This window comes from Entelurus aequoreus, linkage group LG18 (assembly GCF_033978785.1).
Source record: "Entelurus aequoreus isolate RoL-2023_Sb linkage group LG18, RoL_Eaeq_v1.1, whole genome shotgun sequence".
Taxonomy (NCBI): domain Eukaryota; kingdom Metazoa; phylum Chordata; class Actinopteri; order Syngnathiformes; family Syngnathidae; genus Entelurus; species Entelurus aequoreus.
Window position 1 is genome coordinate 44,043,630 of NC_084748.1, and position 20,712 is coordinate 44,064,341.

The 20,712-nt window shown below is 41.7% G+C and overlaps 5 non-coding genes across 5 annotated transcripts; 3 read left to right on the top strand and 2 right to left on the bottom strand.

Annotated features, from left to right (window-relative positions):
• Positions 1-11,288: 11,288 nt before the first annotated feature.
• trnat-cgu (transfer RNA threonine (anticodon CGU)) lies at positions 11,289-11,362 on the top strand. Its single transcript has one exon. It is a non-coding gene; the product is annotated as a tRNA-Thr (tRNA).
• An 883-nt stretch (positions 11,363-12,245) lies between these two features.
• trnav-aac (transfer RNA valine (anticodon AAC)) lies at positions 12,246-12,318 on the bottom strand. Its single transcript has one exon. It is a non-coding gene; the product is annotated as a tRNA-Val (tRNA).
• Positions 12,319-15,758: 3,440 nt separating this feature from the next.
• On the top strand, positions 15,759-15,832 carry trnan-guu (transfer RNA asparagine (anticodon GUU)). The gene has a single exon. It is a non-coding gene; the product is annotated as a tRNA-Asn (tRNA).
• Positions 15,833-17,355: 1,523 nt separating this feature from the next.
• trnav-aac (transfer RNA valine (anticodon AAC)) lies at positions 17,356-17,428 on the bottom strand. The gene has a single exon. It is a non-coding gene; the product is annotated as a tRNA-Val (tRNA).
• Positions 17,429-18,104: 676 nt separating this feature from the next.
• trnan-guu (transfer RNA asparagine (anticodon GUU)) lies at positions 18,105-18,178 on the top strand. The gene has a single exon. It is a non-coding gene; the product is annotated as a tRNA-Asn (tRNA).
• The last annotated feature ends 2,534 nt before the right edge of the window (positions 18,179-20,712 follow it).

A 20,712-nucleotide genomic window follows, 5' to 3' on the forward strand; every position in this document is an offset into this window, starting at 1 on the left:
TAAGTGGTAACACAGCCTCTGGTGTGGTTGTAGACTCCCAGGATTTGAAATCCTTTTAACCATTTAAATTAAAAACCTATTCACAAATGTTCTACTACTTAAGGTTGTAGGGAGCTGAAGCATATTCCATAGTCTGGTTGTACATCTGTAAATTAACTAAAAAAACAAAAACAAACAGAACCCTAAACCCTAAACAGCAGGCACTCCCGACACAGCGCAGTGTAAGTGGACGTGGAGTGGAGGGAGAAATGACCCTCATTCAAGCCATTCTCCAACTGACAGTGAAATGCTGAACACGTTATATCACACACATGCACGGATGAAACAGAAACAGTATCCCTCAGCTAATTACTAGAGTATATTTATCGGTACAGTCCTTCCACTTCAAGGGAGAAGATTTTTACTGCTTGAGTTTGGCATTTGCCATCTCACTATATTAAGATACATTTCATGACTATAGATCTTGATCACAATAAAATCATTGCTTTCTGACATCCGCAGCTTGAACACTATCTGGTGTCTGGTACCGGGCTGCTGAAAAGAAAAAAAAACTAGTTACAGTTGACGCTAGCTGCTAGCAAGCCGAACTTGCCGTCGCTAATGGGGGATCGTCAAAGCAACTGCCTTGCAAAGGTATGACTCCCAAGCAGAAACCTGGAAGTGCAAAACACTTTTACATTTCATGAAACAAATTACAATGATAGAAAACAAGGTAACAAAAAACAAAACAGCTTACAAGTGAAGTGTATTTCCGGTCTCGTCACCCCCTCCCGGGCAGGAGGGCAACACGGCGGTGCGGCTGGATCAAAAGAGACGTCGGAGACGCTTTGCTGAACAAAAAGTTGCTTTATTACAAGCGAGCGTCATTAAACAGGTCTGCAGTACCCGGAGGAGCTTAGGTCAAAAAAAAATTAAGGACTCCTAACTTGGAGAAGCCAAACCACCAGTCTTATATTCCTTCTTTCTCTGTTTGGGTGTGTGCTAAGTCAGGACAGCACAACCTGACCATGTAAGGAGATGTCCGTGTGTAGCGACTGGGAAGACAACAGATGTATACCATAATTTGTAGGCTGACGTTAAAGATAAACATAGAATCTCTCCGCCCGGATAGAGCTATAACGTTTGCATTCCGAAGCCTGGTTTTATTGCTTCTTCTCGTGACAGAGCAAATTCCAGTCCACATGCGAATGTCCAACTAAGGCTCCTTCTCAAACATTATTTACTTAAACCTGGTAGTTTGCTTTCTCCAAGTTGAATATAAACATTCACCATATGTTGAACATAAAATGAGTCAATTAATTCACTTCACAAGTATGCAAAACAAATAAAGACAACTTACAATGACTGAAAACAAATGTAAAAAATAAAAAACTACTTAAAATGACATAAACCAAATTAAAAGACTAAAGAATTTATTGCCACTCTGCAAAACTTTGTAGACCGATGCCCATGTTCCTTAGCTGCTCTTCCTGCTCAGCCAGTCGTTGGGCTTGACTGCATAGAGCCATCTTGATGGGGTCTTTTTCTGCGGGTTGCATTTCTCTGACTGGTTCCAACTGTTATGATCTTGTGTGGTGTGGAACCCTAGATGCAGGAAAGGAAGCAAACTTGCAATTTACAGTCCAGGAAAGAATTAACTAAAAGTGATGGTGGCGAGGAAGGAAGCACACCATTGAAAAACAGCACACATAAAACTACTTAAAGGCCTACTGAAAGCCACTACTACCGACCACGCAGTCTGATAGTTTATATATCAATGATGAAATCTTAACATTATAACACATGCCAATACGGCCGGGTTAACTTATAAAGTGACATTTTAAATTTGCCGCTAAACTTCCGGTTCGAAACGCCTCTGAGGATGACGTATGCGCGTGACGTAGCCCGGGGAACACGGGTATGCCTTCCACATTGAAGCCAATACGAAAAAGCTCTGTTTTCATTTCATAATTCCACAGTATTCTGGACATCTGTGTTCGTGAATCTGTTTCAATCATGTTCATTGCATTATGGAGAAGGAAGCTGAGCAAGCAAAGAAGAAAGTTGTCGGTGCGAAATGGACGTATTTTTCGAACGTAGTCAACCACAACAGTACACAGCCGGCGCTTCTTTGTTTACATTCCCGAAAGATGCAGTCAAGATGGAAGAACTCGGATAACAGAGACTCTAACCAGGAGGACTTTTGACTTCGATACACAGCAGCCTGTAGAGAACTTGGACAACACAGACTCTTACCAGGATTACTTTGATTTGGATGACAAAGACGCAGACGTGCTACCGTGAGTATGCAGCTTTGGCTTCTAAACATTTGATCGCTTGACCGTATGTGCGCAACTTTTTTTTGCGTATGTACGTAACTTTTTAAAAATATATAAGCTTTATGAACCTTGGGTTAGGTGAACGGTCTTTTGGGCTGAGTGATTGTGTGTGTTGATCAGGTGTTTGAATTGTATTGGCGTGTTCTATGGAGCTAGGAGCTAGCATAGGAGCTAGGAGCTAGCATAACAAACACGCAGGTGTTTTTATGCAGGATTAATTTGTGGCATATTAAATATAAGCCTGGTTGTGTTGTGGCTAATAGAGTATATATATGTCTTGTGTTTATTTACTGTTGTAGTCATTCCCAGCTGAAAATCAGGTACCGTGAGTATGCAGCCTTGGCTGCTAAACATTTGAGAGCTTGACGTATGTGCGCGTCACGTACGTAACCCTTTTAAAAATATATAAGCTTTATGAACCTTGGGTTAGGTGAACGGTCTTTTGGGCTGAGTGATTGTGTGTGTTGATCAGGTGTTTGAATTGTATTGGCGTGTTCTATGGAGCTAGGAGCTAGCAGAGGAGCTAGGAGCTAGCGTAACAAACACGCAGGTGTTTTTATGCAGGATTAATTTGTGGCATATTAAATATAATTCGGTTGTGTTGTGGCTAATAGAGTATATATATGTCTTGTGTTTATTTACTGTTGTAGTCATTCCCAGCTGAATATCAGGTCACCCCCGGCTCTCACAGCATCTTCCCTATCTGAATAGCTTCAACTCCCCACTAGTCCTTCACTTGCACTTTACTCATCCACAATTCTTTCATCCTCGCTCAAATTAATGGGGAAATTGTCGCTTTCTCGGTCCGAATCGCTCTCACTTCATGCGGCCATCATTGTAAACAATAGGGAACTTTGCGTATATGTTCAACTGACTACGTCACGCTACTTCCGGTAGGGGCAAGCCTTTTTTTTATCAGATACCAAAAGTTGCAATCTTTATCGTCGTTGTTCTATACTAAATCCTTTCAGCAAAAATATGGCAATATCGCGAAATGATCAAGTATGACACATAGAATAGATCTGCTATCCCCGTTTAAATAAAAAAAATTCATTTCAGTAGGCCTTTAACTGGTGGTCACACCGGGTCACAGCTGGGCCAACCCTACAGGGGGAGGACGCCGGTGCCAAAGCGAGAAGGAGCCTACGAGGGCGAGTCACGGAAAAAAGCCAGTGGCGTAGAAGTACGTGTACCCACAAACAGGAGAACCAAGCATGCGGAACCGGCGCATCCCAACTGCCACTACTCAGCCTAAGCAGCCCTTGTGTAATTAGTGGCCAGTGTGCCCTAAATCAGTGCCACCTGTGGATCGCCTCACTGTTGGAAGAAAGAGAGAGAGACTAGGAGAGCGAGCACACCAGACAGCAGGTAATCATCACAACTATTATGCAATACCAACTTTTCTAACCTATTTCTACCACCTTAGGGGTGACGGGATGGCCGGGCAGGGCCTGAAGAGCTGCAGCCTTCCATCGTAGCCCCCACTCCCTCCCCTCTGTTGCAAGTCTCGAGATGTATGTTGAAATATGTATATGTGCTTTGCTATGGAGTTTTTCTGCCACTCCAGCCTGGGCCCCCTTAGAAGCCCGGTCGAGATTGTATTTTTTTTACTCATCCTCCCCCAGCATTTACCTTTTTCCCATCTTTTACGGGGGCGCCTTGTGGCGATCCATCAGCGTTCCTGTTCTGTAACCCTGTACACTGTTTGTTTGTCTGATCTTGAACGGGTTTGTGCTGAAAACAAAGTTTTGTTGCACTTGTGCAATGACAATAAAGACCTACCTACCTACCTACCTACCTTTTGTGTATTTGGAATCTGCAAAAATCTCGAAAAATTCAAATCAAACCATGGAGGCACGGCAAAGATAGTAATAAACAACATTGCCTTTCTTCATACTGCCCTGGGCACGCCAGAGGGAGCAGTGTGGCATTGGCTTGCAATAGACCTCGTTCTTGAGAGCAATTTTTTTTTTACTTTTTAGCCATAATTCTCATCTTGTTTTTTAAATTTTTTGTTGCTTTTGCATTTGGAGTGCTGTTGGCCTCCACAACCAACCCCCAGTGACTCCAGCTGGTGGTGCGGCACCTATTGTCTGAACAGTAAATGGAGACATGCATGACATGCAGGAGAAAGACATTTAACCCACAGAAACTACAGATAGAAAAATGTATTTTGGAGTGCAGAAACATTTGGCAGTAACAGTGGAGGTCTTCGGCGAGGAGAAAATTGCAGTAATGGAGGTCATCAAAACTATTTGGCAGCTGTGGAGGTATGGTTGAAGGTCAACAACAAATATGAAGTGAGCATGAAAACAAAAGAAGGGAAGGCCAGGCTTTTTCGATGGACTGAAAATTAAAAATGACACACTGCTGGCTTATGAAACAAGACAAGATAAATGAGTATATTTTATGGGACTCCCTGTATACATTACAGATGAAGGACTTCTCAAAAAGTTAGAAGATTCGGGGGCAACAGCAATGTCGCCGATTAAAAGAAGGAAATGGCCACAAACTGACATTTTTGATGGAACACGCTTCTGTCGTGTGAAGTTGAATGAAAAGGTCACTTCCTTTTGCAAACCAAATTCGAAATGACAAGCAAGTCTGAGTATGCAGACTTTGCCTTCAGCCTGGCCATATTGAAAGAGAATACGCGTAACAGTGACATGGGAGGGGATATAGGTGAAAACATGTGCCAGAGACAAAAATATAATAAGGGAGTGAGTTGTGGAAAAAGGGAAGCCAACCTCACTTTGCAGTGAGAAGGCTAAAGAAGAAGAGGGTGGAGAGGAGTGGGAAGATGAAACTAAAATAGCAGAGGAAATAATAGATTGAAGCGTCATATCTTTTTTGGTAGTATATTATTATTTTTTTAATACTATCAATCGCTTCGTTTAATGGGAATGGTCTTAGTACAACGGAAAGGTTTAAACAAATGCTGGGAATGTGTAAGGAAGATAACATTTGTCTACAAAAAACAAATTGGGGTAATATTCTTGTAGGAAGAATTGAGAGGGAATGTGTCACGGCGCTGGCTCGAACCTGCTTTTCTCCAGCAGCTGGGTCTGCCGGAACCTCTGTTGGCAGCGCACCGAGACGCGCCCCTGCTCGCACTGGCCGCATCACACAGATCAGCAATCAATACACCTGACTGATGAGGGCGAGCTGTATATAGACCAGTGGACCCAAGGATCCTCGCCGGAACTTAACCATTTGTTAGCCTAATAAGCAGCCCTTGTCTGGCTTCTATCCTGCGTAGTCGCTCTCCCCTGTGACTTCTTTGTTTCCGTGTCTGATGTCCGTGTTGTCCTCTCGCAGTGGTTTCCCGAGTTCTCCTGTGATCCCCTGTTGTTCCCCTCTGGATTCTGGACTGCCTCCCATCATCCTCGGCCTCCGCTTTGACACGGACCCCTTGACGCCTCTCTCAGTCCCACGGACCTCCCGCTTGTCTCAAGGACCTTCTTCTGCTTAGCCCCTTTGGACTTCTTTGCTTCCTCATCCAACAAATAGGTAATACTCAACAGCTAATCATTCATACACATAGTCTCCCACCATACACCCCTTTTGGATTAGTCAGACTCCATTTTCTTGTTTAGTGTATATATATATTTAGTATTGTGTATTATTATATATATTGTACATCATACTTGCCAACCTTGAGACCTCCAATATCGGGAGGTGGGGGGTAGGGGGTGGGGGGTGGGGTGCGTGGTTGGGGGCGTGGTTATTTACAGCTAGAATTCACCTACTCGAGTATTTCATATATATATATATATATATATATATATATATATATATATATATATATATATATATATATATATATATATATATATATATATATATATATATATATATATATATATATATATATGAAATACTTGACTTTCAGTGAATTCTAGCTATATATATATATATATATTTATTTTATTTACATATAAATAAAAGAAATACTTGAATTTCAGTGTTCTGGTGGCTATCCATTAGATGGCAGTATTGTCCTGTTTAACTTCTCCGTTCATGATGAGTATATCATTTCGGCCACCGTGTTCAATGGCGAAGTCTGTTCTACAAAATTTACAGGCAACATACACCTTCCCCTTCGAACTGTCCTGGATGAACTGAAATTCTCGTTTCCATTCGTTTTGGAACTTGCAAGCGTATTTCTTCATCTTGTTCGTCGACGGCGTCGCCATGTCTGTAATTTCCTTGTTCTTCTGCTTCGTCTCCTTGTTGTGTGCGCAGTTGGGCACTCTACTCTCTAAAAGCCCTAGATGTTATGACGTCATTGGGCAGGCAAGCTGTTTATATTGTGGGAAAGCGGACGTGAGAACAGGCTGTCCCCACTCAGTCTCAGGTCCGCATTGAGCTGGAGGGGGCGTGGCCTCCAGCTCCGGCTGAATACCGGGAGTTTGTCGGGAGAGGCGCTGAATACCGGGAGTCTCCCGCTAAAAACGGGAGGGTTGGCAAGTATGTTGTACATATATATAATAAAACATAGAGCAACATCGCCCCCTTGTGGAATTGTGCCGTCACTACTCCCCCTGTATACATAACAGAATGGCTGGGGAAATTATTTGTTAATAATGGGGAATAACAACACAAAAGGATTTGCAAAATTAAAGCAAAGAGTAGTGGGACGAAATGTAAATGAATCTTTACGGGACGGGAAAGGGAGGGTCATTGGGATTAATTTTGAACACATTGGGAAAAGTTTTCAACCCCTAAACATTTATGCACCAAATGAAGAAAAAGAAGGAAATTATTTTTCGGCGAACGAGAAAAAAATGTCAGTGTGAACTGTGCAATGGTTGGGGATTTCAATGTGTGGGGCGGGAAATTGGACATATGTACGGTAATGGTGTTTAAAGATGATGTTTCAAGAAATGTGCTCAAACAAGGTATGCAAAGAAAGGGCATGATAGATGTCTGGAGAGAAAGACACCCAACAGAGAAGGCATATACGAGAAGTCAAATAATAAAAGGGGTGCTAAAACAAAGCAGAATATTCCTGGGAATACCAGGTGCTGTAGGCTTTTGGCGTGGCTCCCAGCAGAGGGCGCCAATTTTCCTCTTCTGCTATTGTCACAAGTGCTATACCTATTTTTCAATACAGCTCCATATTGCTGGTTCAAAGAAACCGGCGCTCTGCCCCCACAATATGTTTAGTTTTGAGTTGTTTTGGGATTGACAGCAATCATTTTTAGTATGGCCAAGAATGACATTTGCGTCTGAAAGCGCTTCAGCCAGGGTGTCAAGTTTAAAAGTGTGTTTTGGAGGTACATTTCTCGGCTTACGGCCATACTACCCTGAGCACGCCCGAACTCGTCTGATCTCGGAAGCTAAGCAGGGTCGAGCCTGATGAGTACTTGGGACGGCGTGGTGTGATTGGCAGAGTGGCCGTGCCAGCAACCTGAGAGTTCCCTACCAACCTGAGAGTTCCCTACCTTCTACCAACTTTGTCATGTTCGTTGTGTCCTTGAGCGAGACACGACACCCTTGCTCCTGGTGTGTCGCGGTTGGGCCTTGCATGGCAGCTCCCGCCATCAGTGTGTGAATGTGTGTGTGAGAATGGGTGAATGTGGAAATAGTGTCAAAGCACTTTGAGTACCTTGAAGGTAGAAAAGCACTATACAAGTAAAACCCATTAACCCATACTTGGATAGGTGACTGCCTGGGAATACCAGGTGCTGTAAGCTTTGGTGAGGCTCCCAGCAGAGGGCGCTGTTTGCCCAAAAGTGCTCTACATACGTGTCAATACAGCTCCATATTGCTGGTCCAAACAAAACGGCGCTCTCCACCCACAACATGTTTTTAGTACTTTAGCTTTCAGGTGAATCTTTGACTGATGCTACAACCAAATGGAAATACATCCCACATACAGACTACTGCTGCCTTGCATTGCATTTATTGTGGATGTTGTTGTATCCTTTGTGCGCATAGAATGTGTGAAATTTGCATCCAGAAATCCTTGGAGGCCCACATGGTCAAAGGCCCCCCCTAGCATATGGTGGCGATCACTGATGATGGCGAGTTGGGAGAAGGCACAATTTCCAAGGCCTTTCGGGCTCCGCTGGAGGTCTGATGCGTGACAACCCCCTATGGGTGTATGCCAGGGGTCACCAACGCGGTGCCCGCGGGCACCAGGTAGCCCGTAAGGACCAGATGAGTAGCCCGCTGGCCTGTTCTAAAAATAGCTCAAATAGCAGCACTTACCAGTGAGCTGCCTCTATTTTTTAGATTTTATTTATTTACTAGCAAGCTGGTCTCGCTTTGCTCGACATTTTTAATTCTAAGAGAGACAAAACTCAAAATAGAATTTGAAAATCCAAGAAAATATTTTAAAGACTTGGTCTTCACTAACTGACAAAGAAACAGATAACAGATTTGGTGTCCAGTTCAAAGTGTGACATGATTTATTTAAAAATTTGAGGGTTGACTTTTGTAATTTACATGAGGTATTATTTGTACAAACATGGTGGAAAGTAATTCATGATTTGTTAAAAATGTTAGTGGCTAGCTAGTTAAAATGGGATATTGTGATTTCACAAGACTGTCTTAGAAGTGATCATTTGGAAATGTTCAATTTGAAAAATGTGCACATAGAGAAAATATAAAAATAAAGTGTTTCATATTGATACTTATTTGTTTCTATATATATTTATTGTGAGAAATCATTAAGATGATCAGTGTTTCCACAAAGATATATATCATTAATTATTAATAATAACGTAGAGTTAAAGGCCTACTGAAAGCCACTACTAGCGACCACGCAGTCTGATAGTTTATATATCAATGATGAAATCTTAACATTGCAACACATGCCAATACGGCCGGGTTAACTTATAAAGTGCAATTTTAAATTTCCCGCTAAACTTCCGGTTGAAAACGTCTTTGGATGATGACGAATGCTCGTGACGTAACCAGTGAAACGTAAGTATCGCTGCCCTATTTAACACAATACAAAATAGCTCTGTTTTCATCTCATAATTCCACAGTATTCTGGAAATCTGTGTGGTTGAATCTTTTGAAATTTGTTTAATGAACAATGAAGACTGCAAAGAAGAAAGTTGTAGGTGGGATCGGTGTATTAGCGACGGACTACAGCAACACAACCAGGAAGACTTTGACTCGGATAGCAGACGCGCCAGCCGACGCTAGCCACCGACCGCACGGATGATCGTGGTGAAGTCCTTCATCCTTCCGTCGATCGCTGGAACGCAGGTGAGCACGGGTGTTGATGAGCAGATGAGGGCTGGCTGGCATAGGTGGAGCGCTAATGTTTTTATCATAGCTCTGTGAGGTCCCGTTACTAAGTTAGCTTCAATGGCGTCGTTAGCAACAGCATTTTTAAGCTTCTCCAAGCTGGAAAGCATTAACCGTGTATTTACATGTCCATGGTTTAATAGTATTGTTGATTTTCTGTCTATCCTTCCAGTCAGGGGTTTATGTATTTTGTTTCTATCTGCATTTGAGCCCGTTGCTATCACGTTAGCTCCGTAGCTAAGTTAGCTTCAATGGCGTCGTTAGCAACAGCATTTTTAAGCTTCGCCAAGCTGGAAATTATTAACCGTGTATTTACATGTCCATGGTTTAATAGTATTGTTGATCTTCTGTCTATCCTTCCAGTCAGGGATTTATTTATTTTGTTTCTATCTGCATTTGAGCCCGATGCTACCACGTTAGCCCAGTAGCTAAAGAGCTTCGCCGATGTATTGTCGTGGAGATAAAAGTCACTGTGAATGTCCATTTCGCGTTCTCGACTCTCATTTTCAAGAGGATATAGTATCCGAGGTGGTTTAAAATATACAAATCCGTGATCCACAATAGAAAAAGGAGAGAGTGTGGAATCCAATGAGCCAGCTTGTACCTAAGTTACGGTCAGAGCGAAAAAATATGTCTTGCACTGCATTCTAGCCCGTCACTCTAACGTTCCTCATCCACGAATCTTTCATCCTCGCTCTAATTAATGGGGTAATCGTCGCTTTCTCGGTCCGAATCTCTCTCGCTGCTGGTGTAAACAATAGGAAAATATGAGCAGTCCTTCCTCCGGTGTCATCACGCTACTTCCAGTAGGGGCAAGGCTTTTTTTTATCAGGGACCAAAAGTTGCGAACTTTATCGTCGTTGTTCTATACTAAATCCTTTCAGCAAAAATATGGCAATATCGCGAAATTATCAAGTATGACACATAGAATGGATCTGCTATTCCCGTTTGAATAAAAAAAAATCATTTCAGTAGGCCTTTAAAGGTAAATTGAGCAAATTGGCTATTTCTGGCAATTTATTTAAGTGTGTATCAAACTGGTAGCCCTTCGCATTAATCAGTACCCAAGAAGTAGCTCTTGGTTTAAAAAAGGTTGGTGACCCCTGGTGTATGCCAACCTGCACCTGTCCTTCTTTTTTTTCACCCCAGTCCAGTTTAATATTAGGTGTGGTTAAGACACTTACGGAAATGAAAAGCGAGTAACCTCTCCTTCATTGTCACATACCCCATCCAATGTAAAACCTACCCCATCCCCTTCCTGAGCTTGCTCCCCATAAATTTTGTCTTTTTGGATCTGGAGGACTGGATCCTGACGACAATGACGGATCAAGCTCTTCTTCAGTGAATTAAGCTATTTATTAATACTGAAATAATGTTGTTATTCACTGTGTTTTCCTCTCAACAGGGTGTTTATATTTGCACCTTCGACAAATTGCATATTTTCAGCTCAATTTGGATGTCAGGTATTGAGTTCAGTGTTGTGCTGTTTTTTTTCCATGAATCTTTCTCATTTTGATTTCAAACCTCATCAATGCAAGCTTAAACTCTATTAGTTGTTAGTACAATCCCAATGTCTACACATAATTGGTAGAATTGCCTTCATGCCTTTTTGACATGTTGCAAATTGCTGATGATAAATTGTGTCACTGCAACCTTGACGTAAAATATATTTTTCAAATCAGTTTGAAATTCAATGGCCTTGCAGGTGCTGTGGCTTAGTTGGTCAAAGTATCTGTCTCGTAAACAGGAGATCCTGGGTTCAAATCCCAGCAGTGCTTTGCTGTTTCTTTCCATGACTCCTTCTCAGAGTGCGGCTCATCTGGTTTTGTAAATGTGGACACAACCAGGATTCAGAAATAAAAACTACTTCAGATGGGTTCCAAACCACTTTGTCACAAGTAGTTTTCTGAATAATCACCAGAGTAAGGATCTTGGAGTTTCTGTCAGAAGTGGGATTCGAGCCACCGCCTCGTTAGAGACTACAACCTGAATACAACGCCTTCGACCGCTCGGCCATCCTGACCTGAGACTGTTGTTTTATAAATGGTATTGCAACACAGTGCTGTTTTTTCCCAAGCTGGTCCATTTAAATGATTATGTCTTTGTGAAATACAGGAATCCCAGTCGAAAGCACAGGCTTTTGTAGCAACACCGGACAGGATTATAGATCAAGAAAAAATAACCCAGGTTTTGTTGTTGGAGCAATTCAACTGTGGTTGTTTGAAAGGTGAAAAATATGCTTACAATTGTCCAAGTTTTTTTTGTGACTCCTCGGAGCAGTATGGTTTATCCGCCAGTTTCTATGCCATGGCATTGGCGCTTCAGTGGGCGTAAACTCGCCTCGCCTGCCGTGTGGTCGACTTTGGTCCGATTTCTTGAACAGTACAGTTGTAATCTGTTCAACAGCCTGAGAATACAGTGGCTTGAATGAATGAGAAATTTCACAGGTTTGTGCGTGACATTTTCATGGAACCCAGCAGTCATGATGTTAAAGCCTGAGGTATGCCTGTATGAGAACCTTCTACATTTGGTGCCATGTGTGCTCGGCTGTACATGAGGTGCTCAGGTATGTTGCAAACTATTTCATGATGAAACCCAGGACTTTGCTAATATTTATTTTCTTGCTTATTTATAGAGGTAAGAAGGAAAGCAAGAAAACTCTGTTTCCACCCTGTTTCGAACAGGGAACCTTTCGCATGTTAGGCGAGCGTGATAACCACTACACCATGGAAACCGCTGCAAGTCTCTGATCTTTGTCAAGACTCACAAGTTGATTTTCAGCCGATGGAAAACATGATGCTCGCCGGTCTTATTTTTACTTTATGTTTTTAACTGAAACATGGCTGGAACAAAATAACAGTGCAAGCATTCTGATCGAGACAGCACCCCCCAACTAAAACTTCATTGATATATGTAGATCGGGGAAAAGAGGTGGAGGGGTTGCTGCTATATTTAAAAACATGTTTCAGGGGAAACAGATGTCACTTGGTGATTTTACATCATTTGAATACCTGTGTGCTGTGTTGAAATGCTCTCCCAAAATTATCTTGTTAATTATCTACAGGCCACCTAAATATTCTGCAAATTTTTTCAATGATTTTACTGAATTATTGTCTAGCATCTCCACTGACTTTGACTGCCTGGTTATAACTGGTGATTTTAATTTTCATATTGACGATTTAAATGACAAGGGCGCAAAATAACTTTTTCTATTTTAGACACATTTGAACTGTCTCAACATGTGAAAGAGGCTACACATTATAAGGGACACACCCTGGACCTGATTATCACAAAAAGTCTCAATGTTTCTGATGTTCTTGTGATTGATCCTTCATTGTCTGATCATTTCTGTGTTTTCTTTAATATTTCTGTAATTCCGGACACACAAACAGAATCAAAGAATGTCAAAAAGCGGTACATAAACGAACATGCTAATGTCCTCTTTAAAAACGCCATCTCCTCACTACCACCTCTAAACCCATGTCATGCTGATGATCTTGTAAGCAACTTTAATTCCAAAATTGTGAATATCATAGATATCATTGCACCTGTTACAGTTAAAACGATTTCTGGCAAGCAAGAGGCACCCTGGAGAAAATCTGCTGTTTTAACAGCCCAGAGAAGAGAGTGCAGGAAGGCTGAACGAATCTGGCGGAATACAAAACTTCATATTCACCATGACATCTATAAAGAGAGCCTCCAGGCCTACAATTTAGTCTTAAAAAGTGCTAGAGAAACATTCTTCTCCAATATCATAAACAGCAACACAAATAAGGCCAAAACCCTATTCACAACCGTTGACAGACTGACTAAACCCCCAACACAAATACCAGCCGAACTCCATTCCACGCAGAAATACAATGAGTTTGCATTCTTTTATACTGATAAAATTGAAGGCGTCAGACGCACCATCAATATCTCAAGTAAAAAAGTTGGATCACCACCCCATTTAGGCAGAAGTAACACAGCAATGATGGCAAGCTTTAATGCCATAGACTCTAAAACTCTAGTGGAAACGGTGACAGCTCTAAAGTCATCCACCTGCTGCCTTGATGTTTTACCTACCAACTTCTTTAAGAATGTTTTTGACTACCTATCAACAGACGTCTTGCAAATAGTTAATAACTCTATTCAATCGGGCAATTTCCCGACGGCTTTCAAAACTGCAGTCATTAAACCTCTTCTAAAAAAGCAGAGCCTAGATGCCTCTGTTATCAACAACTACAGACCAATTTCAAATGTACCATTCATAAGTAAAATAATTGAGAAAGTTGTCCTCCAACAACTAAATCACTTCTTGGCTTCTACTGGCTGCCACAACAACTTCCAGTCAGGATTTCGACCTCTTCATAGCACAGAGACGGCCCTTCTTAAAGTTATAAATGACATCCGTCTAAACACAGACTCTGGCAAAACTTCAGTATTAATGCTTTTGGACCTCAGTGCTGCATTTGACACTGTCGACCACTCAATACTTTTGGACAGGTTGGAAAACTGGGTGGGGATCTCAGGCACAGTTTTAAGCTGGTTCAAGTCATATCTACAAGATAGGAACTATTTTGTTTCCATTGGTGACTTTGTATCAGAACCTACCAACGTAACGTGTGGAGTCCCTCAAGGTTCAATCTTGGGGCCGACTTTATTTAACATCTATATGCTCCCACTAGGACAAATCATGCAAAATAATAACATTGACCATCATTGCTATGCCGATGACACCCAAATCTATGTAGCGCTATCACCAAATGACTATCGCCCCATAGATCTTCTGTGCCAGTGCATTGAGCAAGTCAAACACTGGATGTGCCAAAATTTCCTACAACTAAATGAAGATAAAACTGAGATAATTATTTTTGGTGCTAAAAAAGAAAGGTTTAAAGTCGTCCAACACCTTCAATCACTGTCCCTGAAAACCTCAAATAAAGCCAGAAATCTTGGGGTTATTTTAGATTCTGATTTACATTTCGACAGTCACATCAAATCAGTAACAAAATCGGCCTGCTATCACCTCAAAAATGTAAAAAGACTTAGAGGGCTCATGTCAGCTCAAGACTTTGAAAAACTTGTACATGCCTTTATTACCAGTAGGCTAGACTATTGTAATGGTCTCCTTGCAGGTCTTCCCAAAAAAAACTGTCAGGCAGCTACAGCTTGTTCAGAACGCTGCTGCTAGAGTTCTAACAAAGACCAAAAAATGTGAGCACATTACACCAATTCTTAAATCCTTACATTGGCTCCCTGTACATCAGAGAATTGATTTCAAAATCCTCCTGCTCACATATAAATCACTACATGGTCTAGGGCCAAAGTATATTACTGATATGCTCCCACTATATAAGCCCTCTATATCACTAAGATCTTCTAAACCAAATGTTAGCGGTTCCAAGAGTAAACTCAAATCAAGGGAGATCATCATTCAGTCACTATGCAACAAATAGCTGGAATAAACTTCCTGAAGATGTCAGGCATTCCCCAACTCTGACTACTTTTAAAACTAGACTGAAGACTTTTATGTTCACCTTAGCTTTCAGCTAAATCGTTTAATCTTTTAACTTTTAACGTCTGCACTTTTTATTTTTATTGTCTGCATTTTAATTTTGCTTTTATTTTCTTTCATTTCACTTTGTTGTCTGTGAAGCACTTTGAGTCTGCCTTGTGTATGAAAAGCGCTATACAAATAAAGTTGCCTTGCCTTGCCTTGCCTTGCCTTGCCTTATTGCTGTTATTAATTGCACTGCATCTCTTGCCTTTTGTGGATGTTGTTGTATCCCTTGTGCACTTAGAATGTGTCCCACTTTGTAGCATGTTTTGTCTGTCGGAGCCCATATTTCAAACGCTCTTCCTCTTTAATGTGTTCAGACTATGGTGGTTCAGTGGTAGAATTCTTGCCTGCCACGCGGGAGACCCGGGTCTGATTCCCGGCTGATGCTTCTATTACATTTTAACTCATATTCATAAGGGACTAAAGCAATGTTCGTGACAACCGCAAGACAAAGGCATTACATCCAAAAGGTATATTGGACTCACCGAAAGCTTGAAGTTATACACGTAGATCGCAGTGTACTTCCAGTTATGCCAGAAGCTTCTTGTCCCATCCAAAGACAATGACATCGGGCCAGCCAAACAGGATATTTCATAACTTTTTTGGGACAAATTAAACTCTGAAGCTAGGCAGTCTCTGTGGCGCAATCGGTCAGCGCGTTCGGCTGTTAACTGAGAGGATGGTGGTTCAAGCCCACCCAGAGACGAGTTTTTGACACAAGCATGGGGGTTTAAGGGTTTTGTTGTACAGCCCATGTCCTTCTCTTAATTTTTGCAAAAGCGTTCTAGTTAAAACGTGTGCCATGTTTGCAACATAACCTTCAAGCCATGCTTGTTTAAACTAATGTAAATTACTGATGATCAATGCTATTGCCTCAAATTGGCAATCATTAATTGAGTATAGGGTTAAAGGCATCAAGTTGAAATCCCATAAAGTTCCAGGTACTGTAGCTATCAGTTAAGGTGCCTGTTTGTTAATCAGTAGATGTTGGGTTCAAATCCCCTCAGTGTCTAGATGTCTTTTCCATAACACTTTCTCAGTTTGTTTTCAAACCACGTGAATGCAAACCTAAATTATATTCGTTTTGAATAAAATCCCAATGGATCTACAGAGTTTGATGTTTACTACAATGTTTTGTTAAAACAAATTAAATTTTAAATATGGACACAACCAGGACTAAGAAATAAAGACTACTTTAGATGGGCTGCAAATTATTTTGTTACAAGTAGTTTGTCTGGATATTCATTAGAGTAAGGATCTTCAAGTATCTGTCAGAAGTGGGATTCGAACCCACGCCTCGTTAGAGACTGCAACCTGAATGCAGTGCCTTAGACCGCTCGGCCATCCTGACCCGTGATTGCTGGTTTACAAATGGTATAGCAAAACGATGCTGTTTGTTTCCCAAGCTCGTCCGTTTAAATGATTATGTCTTTGTGAAATACTGGAGTCCCAGTTGAAAGCACAGGCTTTTGTAGCAACACCGTACAGGATAATAGATAAAAAGAATTAACCAAGGTTTTGTTGTTGCAGCAATTAAACTGTGGTTGTTTGAAAGGTGAAATGTACGCTTTCAATTGTCCAAGTTTTTTTGGTAATCCCTCGGAGCAGTAGGGTTTATCCTCCAGTTTCTACGCCACGGGCATTGGCGCTTCAGTGGGAGTATTCTCGACTCGCCTGCCGTGTGGGAAACTCGGATCCGATTTCCTGATGGGGAGTGCGCGACACAATTTCAAGGAACCCAGCAGTGGTGTTGTTGAACCTTGTGAGCTGACCACAGATTATCTCTGTTAGTGCTGGAATTTGTAAATCAGCTCTTCATGAGGTGTGGGCTATTTTGTGGTAGGATGCTTAAGAAGCTTTTCAGAAAGGCAAATAAATAGTTCAAGTCAATGATTGAGGGTAAGGAAGTATTTGATAATGCGAAAAAGAAACAGGTCAAATTTGAACCCGCAATACCTGACCATTTTGTACCCATTATGTTATTTTAAGTCCACAGTGAAGGACCATCAGGGTTTCCATGCCTGTCAGAGTATCAAAGAACCCAGCAGTCATGATGTTGAAGCCTGAGGTCTACCTATATGAGAACCCTCTAAATTTGGTGCCGTGTGTGCTCGGCTGTACATGAGGTACTCAGGTATGTTGCAAACTACTTCATGATGAAACACAGGACTTTGCTAATTTTCATTTCCTTGCTTATTTATAGAGGTAAGAAGGAAAGCAAGAAAAACTTGTTTCCACCCTGTTTCGAACAGGGGATCTTTCGCATGTTAGGCGAACGTGATAACCACTACACCATGGAAACCGCTGCAAGTCTCCGACCTTTGTCAAGACTCACAAGTTGATTTTCGGCCAATGGAAAACATGATGCTCGCCGGTCTTATTGCTGTTATTAATTGCACTGCATCTCTTGCCTTTTGTGGATGTTGTTGTATCCCTTGTGCACTTAGAATGTGTCCCACTTTGTTGCATGTTTTGTCTGTAGGAGCCCATATTTCAAACGCTCTTCCTCTTTATAGTGTTCAGGCAATGGTGGTTCAGTCTTAGAATTCTTGCCTGCCACGCGGGAGACCCGGGTCTGATTCCCGGCTAATGCTACATGATGCTTCTATTACAATTTAACTCATATTCATAAGGGACTAAAGCAATGTTCGTGACAACCGCAAGACAAAGACATTACACCCAAAAGGTATATTGGACTCACTGAAAGCTGAAGTTATTCACGTAGATCGCAGTGTACTTCCAGTTATGCTACAAGCTCCTTCCATCCATCCATCCATTTTCTACCGCTTGTCCCTTTTGGGGTCGCTGGAGCCTTCTCAGCTACAATCGGGCAGAAGGCGGGGTACACCCTGGACAAGTCGCCACCTCATCACAGGGCGCCAGAAGCTCCTTGTCCCATCCAAAGACAATGACATCGGGCCAGCCAAACAGGATATTTCATAACTTTTTTGGGACAAATTAAACTCTCAAGCTAGGCGGTCTCTGTGGCGCAATCGGTCAGCGCGTTCGGCTGTTAACTGAGAGGATGGTGGTTCAAGCCCACCCAGAGACGAGTTTTTAAAACAAGCATGGGGGTTTAAGGGTTCTCTTGTACAGCCCATGTCCTTCTCTTAATTTTTGCAAAAGCGTTTCTAGTTAAAACGTGTGCCATGTTTGCAACATAACCTTCAAGCCATGCTTGTTTAAACTAATGTAAATTACTGATGATCAATGCTATTGCCTCAAATTGGCTATCATTAATTGACTATAGGGTTAAAGGCATCAAGTTGAAATCCCGTAAAGTTCCAGGTACTGTAGCTGTCAGTCAAGGTGCCTGTTTGTTAAACAGTAGATGTTGGGCTCAAATCCCATCAGTGTCTAGATGTTTTTTCCATAACACTTTCTCAGTTTGTTTTCAACCCACGTGAATGCAAGCCTAAATTATATTCGTTTTGAATAAAATCCCAATGGATCTACAGAGTTGGATGTTTACTACAATGTTTTGTTAAAAAAAAAAAATTAAATGTGGACACAACCAGGACTAAGAAATAAAGACTACTTCAAATGGGTTGCAAATTACTATGTTACAAGTAGCTTGTCTAGAGTAAGGACCTTCAAGTTTCTGTCAGAAGTGGGATTCGAACCCACGCCACTTTAGAGACTGCAACCTGAATGCAGCGCCTTTGACCGCTCGGCCATCCCGACCTGAGATTCCAAGTTTATTAATGGTATAGCAAAACAATGCTGTTTGTTTCCCAAGCTCGTCCGTTTAAATGATTATGTCTTTGTGAAATACTGGAGTCCCAGTTGAAAGCACAGGCTTTTGTAGCAACACCAGACAGGATTATAGATCAAAAAGAATTAACCAAGGTTTTGTTGTTGCAGCAATTAAACTGTGGTTGTTTGAAAGGTGAAATGTACGCTTTCAATTGTCCAAGTTTTTTTGGTGATCCCTCGGAGCAGTAGGGTTTATCCTCCAGTTTCTACGCCACGGGCATTGGCGCTTCAGTGGGAGTATTCTTGACTCGCCTGCCGTGTGGGAGACTCGGATCCGATTTCCTGATGGGGAGTGCGCGACACAATTTCAAGGAACCTGGCAGTGGTGTTGTTGAACATTGTGAGCTGACCACAGATTATCTCTGTTAGTGCTGGAATTTGTAAATCAGCTCTTCATGAGGTGTGGGCTATTTTGTGGTAGGATGCTTAAAGGCCTACTGAAACCCACTACTACCGACCACGCAGTCTGATAGTTTATATATCAATGATGAAATCTTAACATTATAACACATGCCAATACGGCCGGGTTAACTTATAAAGGGACATTTTAAATTTGCCGCTAAACTTCCGGTTCGAAACGCCTCTGAGGATGCCGTATGCGCGTGACGTAACCCGGGGAACACGGATATGCCTTCCACATTGAAGCCAATACGAAAAAGTTCTGTTTTCATTTCATAATTCCACAGTATTCTGGACATCTGTGTTCGTGAATCTGTTGCAATCATGTTCATTGCATTATGGAGAAGGAAGCTGAGCAAGCAAAGAAGAAAGTTGTCGGTGCGAAATGGACGTATTTTTCGAACGTAGTCAGCAACAACAGTACACAGCCGGCGCTTCTTTGTTTACATTCCCGGAAGATGCAGTCAAGATGGAAGAACTCGGATAACAGAGACTCTAACCAGGAGGACTTTTGACTTCGATACACAGACGCCTGTAGAGAACTGGGACAACACAGACTCTTACCAGGATTACTTTGATTTGGATGACAAAGACGCAGACGTGCTACTGTGAGTATGCAGCTTTGGCTTCTAAACATTTGATCGCTTGACCGTATGTGCGCAACTTTTTTTTGCGTATGTACGTAACTTTTTTAAAATATATAAGCTTTATGAACCTTGGGTTAGGTGAACGGTCTTTTGGGCTGAGTGATTGTGTGTGTTGATCAGGTGTTTGAATTGTATTGGCGTGTTCTATGGAGCTAGGAGCTAGCAGAGGAGCTAGGAGCTAGCATAACAAACACGCAGGTGTTTTTATGCAGGATTAATTTGTGGCATATTAAATATAAGCCTGGTTGTGTTGTGGCTAATAGAGTATATATATGACTTGTGTTTATTTACTGTTGTAGTCATTCCCAGCTGAATATCAGGTCACCCCCGGCTCTCACAGCATCTTCCCTATCTGAATAGCTTCAACTCCCCACTAGTCCTTCACTTGCACTTTACTCATCCACAAATCTTTCATCCTCGCTCAAATTAATGGGGAAATTGTCGCTTTCTCGGTCCGAATCTCTCTCACTTCATGCGGCCATCATTGTAAACAATAGGGAACTTTGCGTATATGTTCAACTGACTACGTCACGCTACTTCCGGTAGGGGCAAGCCTTTTTTTTTATCAGATACCAAAAGTTGCAATCTTTATCGTCGTTGTTCTATACTAAATCCTTTCAGCAAAAATATGGCAAAATCGCGAAATGATCAAGTATGACACATAGAATAGATCTGCTATCCCCGTTTAAATAAAAAAAATTCATTTCAGTAGGCCTTTAAGAAGCTTTTCAGAAAGGCAAAGAAATAGTTAAAGTCAATGATTTAAACTGAGGGTAAGGAAGTA